This window comes from Ursus americanus, chromosome 3, assembly GCF_024610735.1.
Source record: "Ursus americanus isolate L20-20 chromosome 3, mUrsAme1.1.p, whole genome shotgun sequence".
Classification (NCBI taxonomy): domain Eukaryota; kingdom Metazoa; phylum Chordata; class Mammalia; order Carnivora; family Ursidae; genus Ursus; species Ursus americanus.
Genome location: NC_142129.1, coordinates 5068049 through 5090480, shown reverse-complemented (window position 1 = coordinate 5090480; position 22432 = coordinate 5068049). Strand labels below are relative to the sequence as shown.

At 44.0% G+C, this 22432-nt stretch overlaps 1 long non-coding RNA gene across 1 annotated transcript; it reads right to left on the bottom strand.

Annotated features, from left to right (window-relative positions):
- Positions 1-1462: 1462 nt before the first annotated feature.
- Positions 1463-6625, bottom strand: LOC123788752 (uncharacterized). The gene is made up of 3 exons (XR_006778572.2): positions 5275-6625; positions 4990-5076; positions 1463-4002 (listed from the first exon to the last, which is right to left on the bottom strand). It is a non-coding gene; the product is annotated as an uncharacterized LOC123788752 (long non-coding RNA).
- Between the last annotated feature and the right edge of the window lie 15807 nt (positions 6626-22432).

The following is a 22432-nucleotide window of genomic DNA, read 5'->3' as shown; positions in this document are numbered from 1 at the left end:
AGCAACTTTCAAAAACATGGTGCAGTATTACTAACTGTAGTCACCGTGCTGTATATGACATCCCAGGAATTATTTATAACTGGACATTTGTACCTTTTGACCAACTTCACCCATTTCACCCGCTCCTTCATTCCCTACCATCCTTTGACAACCACCAATCTGTTCTATGCATTAGTTTTAGGTGGGTTGTTTTTTTTTTTAAGATTCTGCATATAAGTGAGATCATCTAGTATTTGTCTATCTGACTTACTTCACTTAGTGTAATGCTCTCAAGGTCCACCAATGTTGTTGCAAATGGTAGAATTTCCTTTTTTATTACTGAATAATATCCCATTCTATATATTTATATTGATAATTATAACTATATACGTTATTACATTTTCTTTATCCATTCATCCATCAATGGCCTTAAGTTGTTTTCATATCTTGGCTATTGTAAATAATGCTGCAGTGAACATGGGGATATAGATAGCTTTTCAAGATAGTGATTTCATTTTCTTTGCATAAATACCCAGAAGTTGAATTGCAGGATCAGATGATAGTTCTATTTTTAATTTTTTGAGGAATCTCCACAGTGTTTTCTATAGTGGCTGTGCCTATGTGCATTCCCACCAACAGTGCACAAGGGTTCTCTTTTCTCCATAACCTCGTCAACACTTGTAACTGTCTTTTTGATCAGTCATTCTGACAGGTGTGAAGTGGTATCTCACTGTGGTGTTGATTTGTATTTCCCTAACAATCAGTGATGTTGAGCATCTTTTCATGTGTCTGTTGGTCATCTGTACCTCTTCTTCAGAGAAATGTCTATTCAGACTTATTTTTTAATCTGATTTTTTGGGGGGGCCATTGAGTTGTAGGAGTTCTTTATTGAAATTTAAAGTCTTAGGGTGCCTGGGTGGCTCAGTCAGTTAGGCATCTGCCTTCAGCTCAGGTCATGATCCCAGGGTCCTGGGATAGAGCCCCACATTCGGCTCCCTGCTCAGCAGGGAGTCTGCTTCTCCCTCTTCTTCTGCCCCTCCCCCCATTCATTCTCTCTCTCTGTCAAATAAGAAAGTAAAATCTTTCAAAAAAAAAAAAGAAATTTATTTATTTATTTTTTAAAGATTTTTTATTTATTTATTTGACAGAGATAGAGACAGCCAGCGAGAGAGGGAACACAAGCAGGGGGAGTGGGAGAGGAAGAAGCAGGCTCATAGCGGAGGAGCCTGACGTGGGGCTCGATCCCACAAAGCCGGGATCACGCCCTGAGCCGAAGGCAGATGCTTAACTGCTGTGCCACCCAGGAGCCCCTCAAAAAAGAAATTTAAAGTCTTGATTCAGATGTCCAGCATCACAGCATAAAGGTACCACCCATAGAGACTGGGATGTTCAAGCTGCCGTCTCAAGTTAAGCTTTCTGATTTTTTGCATACATTTTTTATTTTGTCCTATGATATGACAGGGACTATGTAGTTGTTGCTGTATTTCTATTTTTTTTTTTTTGAGAGAGAGACTGAGCAGGAGGGAGAGGGAGAGAGAATCTGAAGCAGACTCCACACTAAGCACAGAGCCCCACCCAGAGTTTGATCCCAGACCCAAGATCCTAGATCCTGACCTGAGCTGAAACCAAGCCATCCACGGTTAACCAACTGAACCACCCAGGCGCCCCAGCACTGTGTAGTAGAGAATGAGAATATTGTTAATGATTTAAAATATAGAAATATTAATGTAAAAAATATTTAATCAGAGAAAATATTCTCAGTTTTCTTTTTGTTACAGCTTATTCCATTTTCTATTATATTACAAATTCATTAGGTAGAACTGCTTTCCTCCCCCCTTATTTTCTGTTTTTTTCTCCACTGGTTCATTTCATCTACTTTCTACTCATTTCTTTAGGTCGATGTCTGTGGTTTCTACTTTTTCCATCAACTTCTCTTGGTCTCATTACAGTGAGTAATCCTCTTTGCCTTTTATTCTATGGCTGCTGCTTTTTTTTTTTTTTTTTTTTTTTTTAATGAGGCAATCAGGGGAGCTTCACTTACAAGGCCACCTACAAGACCCCAGGCTCAGGTGAGTGTGCGGGATGAGGCCCCACTCAGGCCTCCCGCTTCCCCTGCTGCTTCTTGCACAAGCCTTTACTCATCTCCTTAAATGATCGGGAGGTGACTGTGGAGAGGATCAGCTCCTCATGTCCCACGGACAGGCCACAGAAGCAGGAGTCTCCAGGTGAGGGTGCTTGTGTGTGTGAGAGTAGGCTCCCGGGCCTGAGGCCCTGTCGCCCAGGTGTCCTCACCCTCTGGAAGGGCCCCCGAGCTCCCGCAGCCACTGTCAATCCAGCCCGAAGGGCTCGCGCACGCGCAGTTCCTCACAGAGCAGAAGAAGATGCCGGTAGTGGCTCACCGCCATCTTGGCCCCGCTGTCCGGCTGTGGCTCCTTGGAATGCTTGCTTAGTCTCTTCCTTTTACGTCTTGGCTATGTTGGTTTTTTTCCTGGCCATTTCAGGAAGATAATCCCCTATTTTGTCCGCAAGATCTGGATTCCCTTTTCATAAATTCAATTTCTCTTCTTTCATCCCCCCCAGCTCTCTTCAGCTTTTTTGCTTTCATGAAGTTTTCCCTTTTCTTTTACCTACTGAACCCTTACAAATTTTTATTTTGGACTCACCCCAATAATGGGTTTCTAGAAGTGCCACTAGTTAAACATTTCTCTCTTTCTGCATAGTAGAGATTGGAGGGTTCTGGAAGTAAATTAACTATATTTCAAGTTACAGTGGGGCACAGTTGGATTTACTATTGCAATATGAACATGTATAAAGTACCAACCCTGTATTAAAAACAACCCAGGGGCACCTGGCTGGATCAGTCAGCAGAGCATGTAACTCTTGATCTTGGGGTTTTAAGTTCAAACCCCACATTGGGTATAGAGATTACTTAAACATAAATTAAAAAAAAACAAAACAAAACCCAGAACTACCCAGAAACAAGATTTCAATTTGGTCAATAGGCAAGGCATCTCAAACAGGCAAACTTGGCTAGAATGGGACTGTAAAAATACCGCTTAGATCTCCTGCTGCAAGGAGGGTAACTGGCGGAACCCCTCAGCTTCCGGCTCTGAACCCAGCACCACAACCCTGGGAAGGGAACACGGGCTCCAGCACTCATCAGCTTGGCCAAAGCCATCTCTGAGTTACACTGCAGTCAGGGACATTCCTACCCACTCTGGCCCCTCTGCCTTCCCTTCCCAGGGCTCAGATCTCTCTGTCTTCCCCAAACCTCTCCCCTTTCTTTCCCCATAGATATTTCCTCCTATAAATCTCTTGCATGACAATCCTGTCTTGGCATCTACTTTGCAGAGGACCTGAAGTAACACAGGATAGTAAGACATAAATACAAGATTACTCTGAGACAGATTGCCTCCTCCTTGCACTAGATTTGTCCTTCCAAGTGAGTGACTCTCCTCTCTCAAAAGTCGCTCAAAATGAGAGAACTTCAATTTATAACCAGCTACCACACCCTACCTCCACCTAAGAGCCGCTCCCCACACCACTCCCTAATTGGCATAGCTCAGGTCCCACCTGAACTGTAGCCTGACACCTTTCCAACTACCAAACAAGCGTGTGTGTGTGTGTGTGTGCGGGTATGAGCGCACGCACCGACCCCCCTTCCTCTTTTCCTGTGTGTTATTATTCATTTCCAGGAGTCAACGAAGCTTATCCTGAAGACCTTTCTCCTTTTAGTAAGGCTTTATTACTAAATGAATAATAATTAAAACAAATGGCTTGCATAAGAATAGCATTTCTGTTACTTTCTCAAACCTTTCCTAGTAAACATTATCTCATTTGAGCCGCGTGGTAACTGTGACTGTAGATAGGACTAGTGTCATCAGCCCACTTCACCAAGGAAGAAACTGAGACACAAACTAACCTCTGTGGGTGTCAATTTCCAAGTCTGTCCAGTGAAGACTTGAATCCTATGACCTCTGAGTCCTCTTCGACTTCGAAAATGGTATTATTTTCACAATTTGTCTGAAATTGCAAAGCTAGTGGTTAGTAGTAGGTTAGGGATATGAGATGAAGACCTTTTGGTGCCAGGCTAATTCTCCCACACCATGTTCTCTTCACTGACAACAGGACCTGCTAACATGGATTAGCTGTCCCCACCTGCCGTGCCCTGTGCCAATGACTTACAGGGGCACTGACGAATACCTGCTCATCATCCATCCTCCGCCTACTCGTCTAGAAGTATTTAGATTTCAGTTCCACACACACTTATCAGGAGCCAACACCGCCGCTGCTCTAAGAATATGCTGCTGTTGGTTTAACCTGATCAACATTTTCTGTTCTCCAGGTGACAGTCACTGGTCTAGGGCTGGGCCCAGGCCCAAAGGGTCCAACCAGGGTGAACTGGAGGATTCTGGCCTGGGTGCAGGTGTACTCTCTCCTGCCGGATATAAATCAGGAAGCATTGTCTTTATTGCTTCTGGCAGCCTCTCTATGGCCCCAAGGGGAAGCCACAGGATTCTTGTTTGGTCCAGTAGTTTTTAGCAGCTAAAATCTATGAGATGTCTATATCCCTAAAACTGAACAATAAACACAGGCAAAGACAGATGAGGTCATGGAGACCCAGAGAGTTACTAGCCTTTGCCAGGCTCGCACTGCCTGTTTGGGGAGGTGAGGATTAGATTTCAACTCTCCACCAATGGACCCAGGGTTCCCCTGGCCTCAGCAAGTACAGAATGCACCCCAGTGCAAAGACTCTTGAGAAAAATCAGAGTTGTAGCTGCTGAACAGACCAAAGAAGTACATCTGAAGGGGAGGAAGGGGAAACTAGAAGGGGCTTCCTTCTATTCTGCTTTCCTGCCTAAGACAGAAAGATGACAGGGCTCCAGCTGAGCGTGGTGATAACACTGCACCAGAAATCTTTCCCTTCCCCCACCCCAACCTTCTGTCAAGCAAAGAGCCTCTGAGACTGCCCCAAAGGAAGAAGGCGTTGCCTGCCAAGTATCTGCCTACCTGGGGTCAGGGTGAGGGCAAGGCAGTAAGGACATGCTATGAACAGCTGGAAAAGAGATGGGCAAAAGGCCTTGTTTCTCACTCTCCCTGTCAAAAAATAGCCAGAAATGAAGCACACAAATTAAAGAAACAAAACATTTACAAACAGAATAGCTATTTTTCCAACTCTTACTTACAGGTATTGTCTACACAATTTTGGCAGAATCAGACATGGACAGTTTGGTTAGTCCATTTGATTACAGAAAAAATACCATTCATTTATTCATCAAGGATTTAAGTACCTACCTTATGTCCTAGAGATGTGTTCACATCCTAATGGTGGAGGGCAGGTGAAGGAGAACAGACCATAACAAGCAAATAAACATGATTTCAAACTATAGTCATGCTCTGAAGGAAATAACAGGGTGATATGGTCTGGTGGGAGAGGCCATACTTTTAGATCCTCTGTCAGAAATGCCTGCTTAGAGTGACACATGAGCTAAGCTATATCAGTCTGAGGAAAAGCTGATCTAGACAAGTCAAGGAAAACAGCAAGTGCAAAGGCCCTGTGGCAAAAAGTGTTTGGCAGAAAGGTGGTCAGTGTTCCTGGAGTATAGCCAGCTCAAGCTGGAGAGGCAGCCAGGATCCTATAGGGAAGGGCCTTGGAGGACATGGTGGGGGCTTTGTATAGTGCCAATGCAGCTGGAAATACCAGTCTACCACTCTTCCACCTATATTAATGAGCCTGGTGTCTGACCTGGGTTGAAGTTTGAGATCTCCCACTTCAATGGCCTTGGGAAAGCTACTTGAGTTTCCCCATTTGAATAATCAAGGGTTTGAAGCCAGAAGACTTGTCTGGGGATTAGCTCCAAATCTCAGCATTCTCAATAAATTCTCAATTTATCCTTAGAGTCAAAAGCGGCCACTTAAAACTACCACAAATTTTAGAAGGAACACAAAATTTAAATTGTTAGCAGAATACTGCATGAACAATCGACGTGAATACCCTCCCCCCCCCGAGGAAAAACGTATTAAATTGTCGGGATAATCAACGTTGTCACTGCAGTCTCACTCGGGCCTTTATAATCTCCATCCTAGGTCTGGGTGGATCTGGGAGTTCAGCTCATTTTCCGTTTCAGAAACTCAAAGCAATGCCACCTTAATACTGACAAGCATCGCGTCTGCGCCAGCCCTCCGCCCGCCGCGCCGGGCGGTCGGTCCCCCCGGGCTGAGTTCGCGGGCGGGGGGCGGGGCTGGGAGGGAGGGGGCGGAATTGAGGAGTGGGGCGTGGAAAGGGACCAGTGCTGAAGACCCGACAGATGGACACCGGGAGGAAACCTGGGGAAGGCGTCGTCGGCCTCCTATTCGGGGAGAAAGGAGCAGCGAAGTGACGCCAAGAGGTGGAAAGGGGAAGGAGGAGAGCGAGCGGGCAGCACAGGACGTTGAGCCCCAGGGGTAGGCGGAGCAGCGGAGCGGGCGCGCCGCGGGGCTCGGCTCCCGGGGAGCCGGAAGGGAGGCAGAGAATGCTGGGAGTGGAGAAGAGGAGAGGGACCGGAGCAGGACTCGGAGGACGACGGAGGCCGGCCACGGAGGACCCCGCACAGACGTCGCGGCGAGCTGCTAGCCGGGGCTGGCTCCTCAGGAGGGGCCGCGGAAAGGGGGTGGGGCGCCGGGCGGGAAGCCAATGGGAGGGCGAGCCGGGATGGGGCGGGACGCCCGGCGGCTCCAGGCCAACGTTGGGGGGGGTGGGCGAGGAGAGGCGGGGGCGGGGCGCCGGGAGGCTTGAGGCCAATGGGGGGGTTGACAGAGATAGGGGCGGGGCGCCGGGCTGCTCAAGGCCAATGGGGGTTGAAGTAGACGCTAGGGCGGGGCGTTGGAAGGCTCGAGGCCAATGGGAACACGAGCTGAGGCAGGGGCGGGGCGCCAAGCAGCGGAAGGGCCAATGAGAGGCTGAGCCGGGGACGCGGGCGGCCGTCCGGGCCGGCGCCTGGGGAGAGGGACCCGGAAGGCGGTGGGGGCGGGGAGCCGGACTGACAACCTGTCAAATCCACTTTGGGGCGAACTAGGTCACGCGCCTCCCCGAGCCAGGGCGCCCCCGCCCAGCGAGGCCCGGCGGGTGGCCCGCGGGCCCGGCCCGGCTGCTTCCTCTTCCTGCTGGCGATGGGGGCGGGGCGGGCGCCGGGACACCTGCCTCCCCGGCCCTGCGGCGGCCGCTCGTTCTCCTACTGCTCCCAGGCTCTCCTCCGCCCGGGCTCTGCTTGAGCCAGCCGGGCCAGCCGCGTCTCCCCAGTTGAAAACAGGGCCCGCCCGAGCGGCCCTCCAAAGTTGAGAACTCCCCACGCGTCTGCTCGCTCGCTGGGGACAGTGGCGCGGTCCCGGGAGGCCCGCGTTTGCGGAAGCCGGCAACCGGCGCACTACTTGGCGCGGAAGGAGCCGCGGGCGGAGGGATCCCGCGTGTCGGTAGCCGCGGCCGTCGAGGCGGGGGTGGGCGGGAGGACGCGGCCCGAGCCGAGCCCCGCGGCGAGGTGCGCGGAGCAGACCCGCCCCGCCCCCGCCGCCCCGCCGCAGCGGGGTCACCTGCCCCCGCGAGGGAGAGAGCAGGCGGCCGGCGGCGGGCGGGTCCGAGGTGGCGGGGGGCGGTGCTTTGTGTCTCTTGGTGTAGCGGGTGGAAGGGGGAAGCCGTCCCGTCTGTCCGGCCCTTGGCGTCATTCAGACACTTCTCCCTGCTTGAGCTCGGACACGTAGTTCTCGAATTGTTTCCAGGCGAATGAAATGAAATAAAAGCCTCAATTAGAAGTCAGCACTATACAAGTCCCGGGGATTATAAATTTGCTCCAACATCACCATGTGGGATTTATGCCCTTGCACTTCTGCTTAGACCATACGTCCATTTCTTTTCAATATGGATCCTTAATAGAGCTGTATCCGCTTTTTTAGGGTCTTCAAAATGGATGTTGATGCAGTCTCTAATTAGCAATACTTATGTTAATGGCTCGATTCTGTTCTTCATTATTTCTCAATGCAGATTTGCTTGGAACTTTTGCATTGAATGGACAGTAAATATAATGCTTTGTTTAATTTTTACGCCTTGGCCATTCAAATTATGTTAATTTCCCCCCAGAACTAGGTGATGCATTGTTTTAAGTAACAATGACCCAACTCCTCTACTCCCAAACTGCATAAAACCTAAGGGTAAAATGTAGGTTAAAAACGATAATTTGAATGCAAAATTTAAATTATTGACATAGTAATTATTTGAAGTGTTTCTTTGCAACACTACAGTGAAATGGAACAAATAACATTTCATTTTCATTCACGTATTTCTTTAAACAAATACAGGATTTCTTAAATATATGCAAGCATTCTGCTTAAATGTTTGCATGTGTCTATATGGAAAGCATTGTGCTCAAACATTTTTATTACTTTACCAAATGCATATTTCATCAGTAAAATAATTTTATTTCCTTTTAAAGTCTAGCTTTTAATTACACGCATTTTAGCTACCGTTGAGAGAAGAAAACAATATACTATATCATCTATGTATACAGTATACAGATATCATTTTTTTACATTTACAAGAATCATGGTCATCAAGAAAAAACTGGATAAAGTAAAATGTTCTTTAAATTCAACATAAACAAGAGCTTACTCATAAATTAGCCATAGGATTATAATACTTGAACTACCATATTTATTACTCTATAATATAGTATTATCAATAAAAGGTTGGGATAGATGTCCAACCTTTTTATATAAATTAAAATCGAACAAAGCAACAAAAGACCTTTTATATGTTTCGTTGTAGCGAATTTCTTACTGCCAGCTAATTTTCCAAATTGAGTAGTTCTCTATTTTGACTAGTTGGCAACCCAACAGTGTTAAAAGCTCTTAGCCCTTGTTGGGGAGGTAAAAAAAAAAGTAGTATCTTTTCTTACTGCAAAAGTTTTGTTATCAATTCCCACTGAAAGATGTTTTCTTTCTGTTATCCTTTTAATGCTAATTAATACTAAAAAGACAGTAAAACCACAAGTGTTTTTCTTCAACAAATAAACCACAAGATTATTAATAACAGAAAGTCTACACTCAAAACATAAGATTGAATTGCATATCTTTACACAAAAATTGCATGCTGGAATTTAGCCATTATATATATTATATTACATTAATAAGTAAAAATGGAGATTTTAAAATTTAAACAAAGTGCAATACTAAAACTATCGTCTTGCTACTTTGGGGTCTATTTTCACTCCTTTAACAAAGGGTTTAAAACTGTTTCTTAAAATGAGTGTTTTGAGATGATGTTTCACATCTTTTTTTTTTAACTTCTGATTTCATAAAAAAGCTCCTTCCATTTCTCTCTTCAAATATGAAAATTAGAACATTCAGCCTTAATTATTTCTTTTGTTGTAGCCCTTGCTAGCAAATTCTTTTGGAATAGATTTGGGAAATTAATTAGCTTTATAAATGGAGTTACTGTTTTGCCTAAACACTTCATGTATAATTCCTTACAGGAGGATTTTTCTAATTCTCTACCAAAATGTCTTGGTACAATTTTATTTCTCAGAGGGTATTGCATTTCCTGGACTAGAAGAAAAGAGCAGGCAACCTCTTTACTTCTTTTTGGGAGTAGGGTGGGTGGCTTTACCCAAGAATAAAGACATCATCGTGGCAGCTCAGCCTGGGCTATGTAATTGGAAATTCAGCTGGGACCAAAATGGGTAAAAGATTCTGTGAATGGGAAATAAATATGCCTTGAGTCAGAGGTTGCAAACCAGTGGTCTGCAGATGTGTTCGCCTCTCACAATGTTTAGAAATTTTTAAATTAGTTTCCAAGATTTCAAAAATGGGAGACTTCAGATAAAAATACAGAATTGTAGCTTCTCTTGAAAACGGACAGACATGGCTCCTTTCTTGCCTGGTTGCGTACTGCTATGGCTGACTAGCTGCTCCCCCCTTTAGACAGGGTGTAACGCTATACACTGGGCTCAGTGCAATCATTTCTTTTCAGCCCACTGACCACTGGAGGAATCTGTGTTTGGGATACCTGCTCCAGGTTCTATCGAATTGTGAAAGACTGCATCACAGAGAGAAGTTAGGCTTAGGAAGAAGAGATGATCCTAAGTTTCTAAGTAAATACGATGAGCTCAGAAATGGACGGTACTGGAATTATAGCTGACAACTGGATGGATCCCATTATTTCTCTTATCAGTCCCTTGGCACAAGATAGGTGAGGGTGTATCAAAGAGAAAAAAAGTGTTTTAAAAAAGGAAAATAATGGTTTTCTGCTGTGCTTTCCGCTTGGAAAGGCACTGCCTTGATTCAAGGGAGTATCACTGGAAATCTTAGCTAACGGAACCTAGGAATAGTAGTCAACTGTGAAAGATTGTGCAAGAAGAAGGGATTCCCCAAAGGGGTACAGAATAACAGTGATGATGATGACAACAATGTCTTGACATTATTGAGCAATAACTGTGTGCTGGACATTGTTCCAAGTGCCTTATCTGAACTGTCCCGTTGTTATATTTTACTTTCCAATTTGCTACTACCCCACTTTCCTTTTCTTCTTGCAACTACCTTGAGCTCTCTAAAACTCAGACATGAGGTGAGTGCTATAATTTGCTGTACCTTAGGATGGCACTGACCTTTGGCCTTTACTCGTTCTGAGTGTCTGGATGTTTTTTCTTTGTGGCCTTTCCCTGACTGTACCCCAAGCTTCTCCTCTCTTAGGCCTCTTCCTGTCACAGTCTTTGTGTCTTTTCCTACTGGCATCAGACTTCTCATCTCAGCAAGAAATATTCTTGGGCGGAGAATAGAGAGAATCAGCTAAGACTGAGGCAACAAATAGGAAGAAGAGACGAAAGAGAGAGAGGAGTAAGATCCATAGCACTAAGGACAGGGAAATGGAGATGGATGCAGAGACAGCCACCTCCTGTCCTCCCATCCTCTCCTCCCCATCAGCATCATCATTCAACTCAACAACAAAGCCCAGTGAGAACAGCTGCACGCTAGAAGTTTCCAAGTTTGTGTCCAGATGGGAGTGTGAAGTTGACCAACTCTGTGGTTACATCTGGTGGAGTCCAGATACATCTATGAGGGAAGTTTAAATAAAATGTGTACCTTCATATGATAGAATGTTTATGGGGTTTTTTTTTAAGATTTTATTTATTTATCAGAGAGAGAGAGAGAGAGCACACAAGCAGGGGGAGTGGCAGAGGGAAAGGGAGAAGCAAAGTCCCTGCTGAGCAGTGAGCCCGATGTGGGACTTGATCTCAGGACCCTGGGATCATGACCTGAGCCAAAGGCAGACGCTTAACTGACTGAGCCACCCAGGTGTCCCTGAGAAGATTTTTTTTTTTTTTTTTTTTTAGATTTATTTGACAGAGAGAGAGCTCATGTGTGTGACCATGTGGGTGGGGGAGGGGCAGAAGGAGAGGGAGAGACTCTCAAGCAGACTCCCCACTGAGCACTGAGTGCAGAGCTCAATGAGGGGCTTGATCTCCCATCCCCCAGATCACGGCCTGAGCCAAAACCAAGAGTCAGACACCTCAACTGACTAAGCTACCCTTCTTCTTCCTCTCCATCTGTCTTTGCTGCTCCCCCTGCTTGTATTTCTCTCTCTCTGTCAAATAAACGAAATCTTAAAAAAAAAAAAAAGGTGGTTCAATATCATATTAGATGAAGAAAAAGCAATATATATATATTTATGTATAAACATATTTAGGAGTTAAAATATTGCTTTAGTTTTTAATTGGTTAAAGTATTATATGAATATATTTAAAAGGCTAGAAGAAAATATGGCAAAATCGTGGTGGTTCTGGATTTCCAAAAATGCTCTAGTGATCATAAAGTACTTATATAATCAAAAGAAGATAAAATAATTAAGAACCGGGGGAAAAACTAAAAATCAAGCTGAGAATGTACATACTGAGTTTTAGTTCTGTGAAAGAAATGAAAAAATTATCCTCTAGCTACAGATGTTACCATCTCCAGATTTCAAAAATGTTTTTCAAGTATCTCAAGGGGACTGAGCAAGAAAGGACAGATGGCTGAGCAGAGCCAAATCCCAGTGCTAGAAAAGTAACGCACAGTACCTGTCATGCTGATGCCACATCTGTGATACCGCATTGAGCGGAGAAGTATGGCACATATCATTTCCCCTCCCGCCACACTTAGAGTGTAGCAGTTCCCCCTGTGCATTGAGGAAGGAGAAGTATATGATCCAGGGCATCTAAGAAGGTGTATTAGTTTCCTAGGGCTGCCAAAACAAAGTACCACAGATTGAGCGGCTTAAACAACAAAAATTTATTTTCTCAAAATTCCAGTGGCTGGAGGTCTGGGATCAGGGTGTGTATGGGGTTGGCTTCTTCTGGAGCCTCTCTCTTTGGCTTGTGATGGTTGTCTTTTTGCTGTGTCCTCACATGGTCTCTGCTCTATCTCTCTGTCCTGATCTTTTCTTCTAAGGATACCAATCATATTGGATTAGGATCCACCCTAATGACCTCATTTTAACTTAATTAGTTCTTTAAAGACTCTAAATCCAAATTTAGTCACATTCCGAGGCTCTGAGGGTTAGGACTTCAACATGAATTTTGAGGATGCAGCCCATAACAGAAGGTGAGGAACTGGCTGGAGAAGGTGGTTCTTTGAGTGTAAGAATATTAATCAAGGGTTGCCTGGGTGGTGCAGTCAGTTAAGTGTCTGACTCTTGGTTTTGGCTCAGGTTGTGATCTCAGGGTCATGAGATTGAGCCCTGCATCAGGCTTCACACTCAGCAGGGAATCTGCTTGAGGTTATTTCTCTCTCTCCCTCTACCCCTACCCCCACCCTGTGAATTCGCTCTCTCTAAAATAAATAAATCTTAAAAAAAAAAAAAAGAATATTGATCAAGACACTTGGGATAGACATTTCAGTTGCCGGGGTACTTGTGAGAGATGCGCTGTGACTGGACAGACAGCTTTCAAGACGGTACAGTAGAACTGGTAAAAGTGTAGTTAGCTATGTTTCCAGAAACTTTTGGCCAATTGGCTCTATTTACATTTTGCATGATTGAAGAGAACCATCTTTTTTTTTTTTTTTTTGAGATCTTTAAATTATTTATTGGTCAGAGAGAGAGAGGGCACAAGTAGGAGGAGTGGCAGGCAGAGGGAAAAGCAAACTCTACGCTGTGCAAGGAGCCTGATGCAGGACTCGACCCCAAGACCCTGGGATCATGACCTGAGGTAAGGCAGACACTTAAGTGACCGAGCCACCCAGGCGCCCCTGAAGAAAACCATCTTAAGGCTTACCTCTAGATAGATCTTTTTCCAGCAGTGTCATGAAAATTTACCTAAAGCATTATTAGAACTGAAGAAGGTGAAGAGAATAGCAGATCTGTTGAATACCCTAAGTGAGCTTTTTGCTACTCTCTTTTATTTAGATTATGTGAATTACATCATGCCGGCGTGGGGGAATCTATTAAAGTAAATTTATATCACCAGCCAACAACTGCATTTGAAGAACCGATGTCCATATGCCCGAAGGTAAAGAACGGTGCGCATCCTACGACATTTCTTGCATTGCCTCTATGGAAGATGGAGTAGTCTTGGGAAGGTGAAATAAAAAATGAGGACAAGTATAGTGATAGCAAACAACAACAACACAAATCTCAACCTGCCTCTGCTTTTTCTGCAGTAGGAGAATTCTGAATGTGAGCCAGAGAACTCTATTTCATTTTGTAACAGGCTCCAGTCCCTTTTGGAAAAGGGGAGTGTACATATGATGAATAAATAATATCATCATATTTTGCTTCAGTAGAAAAAAACCTGCATGTGCAAGCAACAATCTTTTCCTTGTTTCAATATTAAATTGCTTAGTTGGACTAAAGCAAACCTTTAAAAATAAAAAAACCGCTTGGCATCCATATTGGTTAGTATAAACACAAAGGAAATCAATCAGCATGAACAAATGACATTGAGTCAACTTTGACTTTCTTTCCCACTGCACTGCTTTACTTTGGCTTCATGGGAATTATATTTTGGGCAAGGCTTGAGGCACAGAAAGATTAAAGGATGCTATGGACTGAATTATGTACCTCCCTCCCCAAATTCATAGGTTGAAGCCCTAACTTCCAATGAGACTGTCTGGAACTGGGGCCTTTGGGGTGTAAATAAAGTTGAATGAGGCCATCGGGCAGAGCCCTGATCCTGTAGAATTAGTGTCCTTTATAAGAGACACCAGAGAGTTTGCTCCCCCCGCCCCCCCCCATGTGAGAACACAGCAAGATGGCAGCCTCCTGAAAGCCAGGAAGTCAGCCGTCACCTGACACCTAATCAGCTGGCACCTCTGTCTTGGACTCCCCAAACTCCACCGATGTGAGGAAATGGCTGGTGTTTAGGCCACCCAGTGTATGGTATGGGAGCCCAAGCTGACTGGTTCCAAAGACCTGTCTACACAGCTGTCTCCTTTTCATCCTCCAGGTCTTTATGACCTCTCATTACCTTATTTCTGAAGACATGACACCCAGTTCCCCCCAGGCTACAATAAGTTCCCTCTCTCTCTGTGTCACAGCGGGCACCTTTAGGGGCGCCTGGGTGGCTCAGTCAGTTAAGCATCCGACTCCTGGTTTTGGCTCAGGTCATGATCTCAGGGTCCTGGGATTGAGCCCCACGTTGGGCTCCGCACTCAGCAGAGTCTGCTTGTCTCCCTCTCTCTCTACAACCCCCCTAGCTCGTGCTCTCTCTCCCTCTAAAATAAATGGATAAAAAAAAATTTTTTTTAAGATGTAGCAAGTATTTGTTACGTAGGTTAGGCAATTAACCTATTACTTCAGTAAACCAAGGCAATATCAGCATGATTTGGTCCAAATTCTACATTTGAATTGGTTCTCTCTCATTAAAAACAGGCTCAAACTGGATGGAAAAGAGAATCTGCTCAAAGTCTGGTCACAGGTCCCACTTGTTAATAGTTGATGACGGTAAACAAGCAGAGTGTATGACAATTTCACTGTGAAAAGGGTTCAGAGCTTGGATCTAGAAAACTCATTCTCCAATTTGGATTTTCCTATAACCAGTTGTATGTGCTTGGCTAATCACCGCTTTCCACACTGTCTCCCAGTAAGGTGAGACTATACCAGTGCCTGCCCTACATGCTTCTCTCAAGTGGGGTTTGGGATGGTGAGACAAGATAAGAGAGTTTTAAAATCTCATAGCAATTAAAACCGGTTTAAGGAGGTATAGTTGATGTACAAAATTTTATATATTTAATGCTTATAATTTGAGTTTGGACATGTGCATATGCTTGCAAACCCGTCACCACAATCAAGGTATCCATCACCTCCAAAAGTTTCCCTCTGCCTCCCTGTGAGTGTGTCTGTTAAAATATTTAATATGAGAGCTATCCTTTAACAAAAAAATTTTTTATTGAAGTACAGTTGACACACATCTTATAACAAATTTAATCCAAATGGATTAAAATCTATGTCAGTGTGGGCCACCACTGAAATCTTGACTTTGTGACAGGTCCCAGAGAAAGGGCACAAATGTCCCTTTGGATGACAGAAGGGGATGAGATACTGGCATCCTTCATGGTGCTTTTCATGGCTGTACCCAGGTCAGCCTTTGGCAAAACTGACCCGTCTTTTATCAGCCATGATCTGCTTCGCTCACAATCATCACACGGGCAGAGTTGGCTCTTAGTACCTCAGTGTGCCAAAAGGTCCTCCCACCCCCTTAGAGGGTGAAGAGGTGGCAAGTAGAGCTCCTTCTCCCTAGCCAAAGATGGCACCCTCCCTTCAGAACCTGCTTTCTTCAGAAACTGTCCTACCAGAAAATTAATAACGGTGTTTGTCCATGAAGAAATCACTTTGGAAAAGTGATGGCAGCCCAGTCTGGCCACATCCTCCAATACAGGAACGGGAAAGTTAGCCGAGAAGAACCAGGTAGAAGCTCATTCAGCTAGGAGCTAGTGAGCTGACTGCATAGTCAACAGACAACTCACAGGCCAGTGTCTTCTCAAATAGAAGTGAATTCTGATCTGCAGGGTCAAACCTAAGAACCTGTTAGATTTCTTTTCACTATTTTTCTGAGAGGTTAATTAATCCCTTCTGTCCTAGCCTTTCCTGGTCAATGTACCTGGCAATCCTGCATCTACAGAAAAGAGTGTTTTTCTGAGGGGTGGTGTAATGTTTTGGTAAAGCCAACCCAGGACAGATGCCAAAGAGGTCCAAGCTGGGAATTTAATTATGTAAGCGTATAACTGACCACTTTCTATATTCTACTTTTCCTAACATTCATATCCAAATCCTCAAAATGACAGAGAAGTAAATTAAGGAAGGTTGGAGAGAGGAAAGAAGGAAGTTCAAGTGTTAAACATTAAAATGGCCAAATTTCTTTTTTTTTTTTTTTAAGATTTATTTATTTGAGAGACAGAGAGCACAGAGGGAGAGGGAGAAGCAGGCTCCCCACTGAGCGGGAAGCCTGACTCAGGACTCGATCCCAGGACCCCACAATCATGACCTGAGCCGAAGGCAGATACTTAGCCACCCAGGCACCCCAAAATGGCCTTTCTTGAGTCTCTACTTGTAGATACTCCTTGGGTTCTGGCATTGGCCCATCTCTGTCTGTGTTCCACAATTTTGTAAATTACTGTTTGCCAAATACCCAACCTATTTTCAAACAGTATTCAGAGCAGCCATTTTCCGCTATCACCTCTATATGGTAAATTCTTCAATCCACATTTCTAATTTAACCTTCTCAACAACTCCTAGTCTGTATTTCCATTATTTACTAGGCACGTCCATCTGGAAGTTCCACCAACTCCCTGGACTTACTGGGGGTGGGGGGAGTCTCAGGAAGTGACAGGAGCTATGATGGACCAGGGAGGGTCCCTGCTCTTTACCTCTGGGTCCTTACTTCCATTTCAGAATGGGAAACCAATAATACCTGATCTTTCCATTTTCCTAGAAAGCTGGAAATCCAGATGTTCATGTGATATTTCCAGATTATGTTTTTAAAACACTGCGAGGTATGATATAGTACATAGAGCCTTTGCAACCCTGACTTTAATCAACAATTTACTAACTGAAGTAGAAATAGAAGTAAATACTTTTGTGTTTGTTTGTTTTGCTCCAAGAGTGACAGTATTTTCTCATCTGTCAATTGACAAATGCAATCCATAGAGATTAAGAGACAAGGACATTTTAGGATTTCATAAATCATTAATTGTTTTAGAGATGGGTCTACCCTCTCACTTTACAGAGGCAAGAACCTAGATCCAGAAAAGTTAAGTGAGTTAGACGACTTATATAATATTAAACTTATTTAAATTTACCTTTCTGATCTGCAAAGTGTAAAATGTATGTAAATATATATACATGGTGTGGGCTGAATGTTTGTGCCCTGCCCCCCTGCAAATTCATATGTTGAAATCCTTACCTCCAATGTGAGGGCACTAGGGGGTGGGGCACTGGGAGGTGATTAGGTCATGAGGGTGGAGCCTTCATGAATGGGATCAGTGCCCTTAGCGAGGGGACCCCAGAGAGTCCCCTCTTTCTGCCATGCGAGGACACAACTTGAAGACTGTGGACACAACTGGGAGCAGACCCTCACAAGAACCCCTCCATGCTGGTACCTGAGCTCAAACTTCCACCTTCCAGAACCGTCTAAGCAGCCCAGGCTAGGGCATTTCGTTACAGCAGCATAGACCGATGAAGACACAGTGACTGGGTGCTTGTGGAACTTGATGCTGTATGAAGACTCCTGGCACCACCAAATGCTAGCTCTTATTGTTCCTGAGTTCAAGATCAACCTCATAAAGTTCTCACTTCAGAGTCTCCCCATTGGCTTTATCTGCCTCAGCGCTCATGCAATGAGAAGATTTTTATGAAGCCAACGTTTTTTTATATTAGCTGAGTTTCAACTGGTTTGGAGGTTAATTTGGTCAAGTACTTGAACCTTGCTGAGGTAGTTTCCTTATCTGCTAAAAAAAAAGTTGCCCTAGGGACACCTGGGTGGCTGAGTCAGTTGAGCATCTGCCTTCGGCTCAGGTCATGATCCTGGGGTCCTGGGCTCGAGCCCCGAGTTGGGCTCCCTGCTCAGCAGGGAGCCTGCTTCTCCCTCTGCCTCTACTCCTCCCCCTGCTTATGCTCTCTCTCTCTGACAAATAAATAAAATCTTAAAAAAAAAAAGTTGCCCTATTTGATATTTAAGATCCTGTTTAGTTCTATAATATTACTATTTTTATGATTCAATTCATAGACTTTATTTATTTATTTATTTATTTATTTATTTATCTTTTAAGATTTTATTTATTCATTTGCCCAACTGACAGATGCCCAACTGACTGGGCCACCCAGGCATCCCCAATTCTTAGACTTTAAAAATAAATGTTTAAACTGTGAATCACAGTTTTTATGTATCTGAATAAGTTTTACCTACCAATTTAGAGATTGGAAAAAACATATATATACATTTACTCATAGTTTTAATACTCAGAGAGATAGTTTCTCTATTAAAGACCAACAACTATAGTTTAAATTACAAATTTAGCCCTTTATTGTGCTTTATTATTTGAGATATTTAACTTATACTTTTATACCTTGCTGGGACAGTTAGTAAATCTTTTCATTCCCCACCATGGCCATCTTTATTTTTGTTTATGTTTTTAAAGATTTATTTAATTAATTGAGGAGGTGGGCAGAAGGAGAGGGAGAGACTCTCAAGCAGACTCCCAGCTGAGTGAGGAATCGGGCTTGATCCCAGGGCCCTGAGATCACCACCTGAGCCCAAACCAAGAGTCAGGCACTTAACCGACTTAGCCACCCCGGCGCCCTATGGCCACCTTTATTAAGATGTGCCCCGCTCCAGCCCAGCGGTTCTCAGTGTGTGGTCGGTCTGAGGAGCCCTGGAATCCTGGAGACCCTTTCTAGCTACGGATATGCATGAAGCCAGATTGTCTTCATATAATTCAACCCAAAACATGCTGCAGGAGATTGAATGCAGATATGAGAATCCAGCTGTCTTCTATTAAGCCAGATAGCAAAGAAATTTAGAAAACCATAAAACAATACCACTCTTCTCAAACTTTGTTTCAGAAAATATAGTTATTTTTCATAAAGATGTGTTATTTAAATTAACATACAATAGATTCATTATTATTCTTTTACGATTAATTAATAAGCAAATGTTTTCAAGTTGTCATAACTTTAATTTCTAATACGGTCAATGTTGATAGGTAACAACCTACCTCATCAGACGTCTGTAGGGCTTAGTAATTTTAAAGAGCGTAAAAGTGTCCTGAAACCAAAAAACTTGAAAACCTTGTTGAGAACTTTTTGCTCCAGTAGAAACATATGCCACGTGGCAAATGTTTTTCACATAGGATGGAAAGAAATCAAAATTGTAAAATGAAGAGTTTTGCTCTGGCCCTGAACTTCATCCTGTTGTGGTTACTATGGAGCTGATCTAGGCTGGTGTTCTCAACTCGGAGCCCAAGACAGAATCACCTGGGGGGGCTCATTCCATGATTGAGTTTCCCACTCATTAGATTTGGGTGGGTCTGAGGGTCTGCCTGTCTAACAAGATCCCGCTGCAACTGCGGGTTCAGAGCCCACTCTGTGGGTGCCACTGATTGAGGTGCCTGCTTCCAGGATTTTTTCCTCAACTATTCTCCCAACTCCATTAAGTAAACGAACTTTTGTCTGAAATATTAGAAACACACATGTAGCAGACGTTTTAGGAGGCATCTAAATCACTCCTAGGTTGTTGACAATGGGGGTTATAAATGGAATGGTAGGTGAAGGGGGGAGTTTCTGTCCATTCAGATGGATCAAAGCTGTATGGGTAAGCTGTTGGGTGTGGGGTCATGCAATCAAGTCACACGTCCAACACGAATGTCCTTGTGGGAGATTCAGGTTTCTGTCACATTCTTTTCATTTCAATTTTACAATAATACTGATTAGTTACTGAAAAACAAAAACATACCATACTGTGTTAAATAGTGCTCCCCACCCCAAAATTTATGACCTTCCCAGAACCTCAGAATGTGACCCAACTTGCAAACAGGGTCACTGCAGATGTAACTGATCCAATTAAAATGAGGTCATACTGGAGGAGGTCGGGTCCTTGTAAAAAGAGGAGAAACCCAGCGACAGACACACATATAGAGGAGAATGTCACGTGATGACAGATGCAGAGGGAGGATGGACGTGTGATGAGAGAACACAGATTGAAGAGGTGCCCTCACCACGTACCTCCCCACTTCTGTCGTTGGGGCTCCTTGTTGATGCTGCCCAGTAGCCCTACTCACCACCAAGTGCACGCACAGCCCCAGGGGTGGGGACAGTTAAAGTCTCTTGGGACAAACCTCTGAATAATGGAACACTAGACTCAGTGAATACATTCTTCCCTCTTTCTGCCAGGGAGAGATTTTCCAGAAATGTAGATTATATAGCTTTTAAGAGAATGTTCTGTGAGATCGAACAATCAATCACTCTTCATGGTCAGTGTGAGAACACATGTTGATACTGGCTCCCCTCCTTTCCTCTCCCTTCCTCTGTCCCTCACCCCTACTTTCCTGGAATTGCATTCCCTACTAAAGCTGGAGCATATAAGCCTTTGCTTTAGGCTCTACTTTCTGGGGAACCCAAGGTGAAAATGGGCCTTAAACAGCCCTGTTGACATTTCAATAACAAAATAATAAAAAACAAACAAACAAAAAGTAGTAACACAAACATGTTAAGAACATTTAAGTTCTTTATAAATGTTTTTTAAAAAAGGTAGCCACAGTTTGCTTAACCTTTCTGAAAGGATATATATTTATATCCTACATATATAAAATACATTTATATATATAAATATCTTTTTAAATATATTATATATAATACAGGAATATTGTATATTTATATAATGTCAGCACCTCCAGAGCTAACCCTTTTTTATTTTTGCCAAGTATTCCAATGTATACTACACTATATTTTATTTAGTTAGCACCCCCCCCCCTCCCGATTGATGGACATTTGGTCTGCTTTCAGTATTTTGCCATTACAAACAATAATGTAGTCACTATCCTTGTAAATATGTCTTGGTGTACTTTTGCAAGTATATAACGTTGTAAACTCATAGGAGTAGAGTTTCTGGGCCAAGTCCAACCAGAAGCTAGAGGGCTGGCAAGTCTGTCCATATGGTCCAGACAAGCCAGCCTCTTGAGGCCCTCAGCAGTTGAGAAGGATGCAACATGGACCTGAAGAGGCAAATAGAAAACACCTAGTATTATTAGGAACATGTTTGGCTGCAAGCAACAGAAAACCAGACCAGCATGTCTTAAACAGAGAGAGGTCTGTTTTTCCCAGGCAATGAAAGATTCTGGGGGTGAGCTGTCTGGGCCTGGTGCAGGTTGTCCAGGAAGTCACCAAATTCCAAACTGCCTCTCTTCCTGCTCTGCCATCTTCAGCAATGGACTTTTGTCCTCAGGATTGTAACTGAGCTGCTGACCTTGAGTCAGGGTATCCATGTTTCAAGGCAGAGAAAGGGTAAAGGGTAGCAACAAGGGGCAAAGGCTGCAGGTACAGGCAAGCATCACTCTCTTTTCAGTTCAGATAGAGATTTGTTGAGCCTGTCTTTGTGCAACACAGTCCAGAAATGTCCCTCTCACCCAAAAACTTGGAAAGGTCAACCATCTTCCATCCCTTCTGTTATAGATGACTTGTTAAAAAATATGTCTTCCTAGCTGGAAATCTCATTCATAATACTTTATACCAATTTACCATAATAATTTATACCAAGCTGGAAATCTCATTCATAATACTTTATACCAATTTACCATAATAATTTATACCAAAAATCAACTCTATTCTGTTGACATAGGCTTCTGAAGCTCAGAATCTTCATAGAAAGAGTGGGTAGCAGGGTAGTGAACTGCTTGCTTCATTGCAAGGATGACCAGTGGTGACATTGATGTCTCCCTGGACATGCTGGTTTCTTCTGGTGCTCTGGTCATTGGCTCTTGCACATAAACCATAGCACAATCTTCACACTGATGTTCCGTGAACAAATGCTGTCAAATTCACTGGTGGCCGCTGTGGCTGACCTAACAAAGGTAGGAGCGATGGGCTCTGTACCAGTGGAGAATCCAGTTGCCTTTTCAGTCTTCCCCAGTGGTTCTGGTGGGGTTGTAATCCAGATTAGTGTGCGAAGTCACGATGGGAGGAAAGGGGTGGCCATCTTCGAAAACAGGCTCATTGAGGAAGACAGGAGAGTGCCTGCACTGAGGTCAAGTGAGTCCCTTCTAAATAGCTTTCCAAGAGACTTCCTGACTGTCCTAGGGTAGAATGTTTCCATGATGACAAGGCAAACCTAGCTGCAGGGGATTCTAAAGACATGAGCCTTTCAGCTTTCTCACCTCCACTGGAGAGGAAGGCAATGGGATGGGGGTTATGAATGACACCAGAGAATCAAATCACCGTGTCTGCTACAATTACAAAAACAAAGCA